Genomic DNA, 1,037 nt, shown 5'->3' with positions numbered 1-1,037 from the left:
TGAGAACAGCCCAATGGCTGCCTCGGCGGTTCGTTCCTGCTCGCGCGCAGCTGAATGGGAGCCTCGCGGAGGGAACCAATGAGAATCAGCGGCCACGTTTCCGTTCATGTGTGAAAAAAAAAATTCCCGTCGCTCGGTTGCCCCAGTGACACGCAGAGAGAGGGCTCACCCAATCACCGGTGGCTCCGTGGATGTGTATCCAAGTCGAGGAAAGGTACCGGATGCTGTTGCTATGGCAACCCTGCATCTGGTACCCTGTGGCTGAAATTTGAGCAGCACGCTGTGGAAGCTGAACTCAACAACAACACGCACCCCTGCCCTAAAAGTGGCTATTTCTAACGTTTAATGACGTCTAAATGAAACATATTTCACCAACAAACACAGATGCATTAGCTCAGTGGTTCCAATGGTTGGGGCCGGGACCCACMGTRGGGTCTCGAAACATCAAGTTGGGGTCTTAAAAATATTTTCTGAATTACTTCTATTTTAAAATGACTACATTTTTGCCTTATTTGTTACAAAGGACTGACAGTGGTGCCTATTTATCATACCCATTTATTTGATCTGCTATCAATGTTTATCAATCAAAAATAGGTGAAGCCATGGATTATTTTTGAGAAATTCAGTACATTTCTGACTGGACTGAGAAATTAATTTGAATGGAGCCAAGACCAAACAACTTCAGCCTCAAAAATGGCAAAGTGGTACCAGTTTTATTGTTATTATTTAAAATTTAACCTTTACATAACCAATTTTGCATCCAATTATTTACATTGGAGCCCAGGTCACTTTCTGTAGGGATATCTTAATATTTCTATTAGAATGACTGTAGGATATTTGAGGTTATCTAAGGAATCAGCAACATTAAGATAATAAATGTTCATAACTTTTATTTAAAATATCACTTGGAAAGATCCGAACCTTCCCTTCAGAGACATTAAGCTTTGACTAAAGTGAATCAAACAATAAAAATAATTTATATTTCAAAAATAAAATCATTTCACAGCATTGCATTTACTTGACATTTATTTATTAGT

The sequence above is a fragment of the Austrofundulus limnaeus genome, unplaced genomic scaffold (genome assembly GCF_001266775.1).
Source record: "Austrofundulus limnaeus strain Quisiro unplaced genomic scaffold, Austrofundulus_limnaeus-1.0 Scaffold9, whole genome shotgun sequence".
In the NCBI taxonomy this organism is placed as follows: Eukaryota; Metazoa; Chordata; class Actinopteri; order Cyprinodontiformes; family Rivulidae; genus Austrofundulus; species Austrofundulus limnaeus.
Note: the sequence above shows the minus strand (reverse complement) of the source record.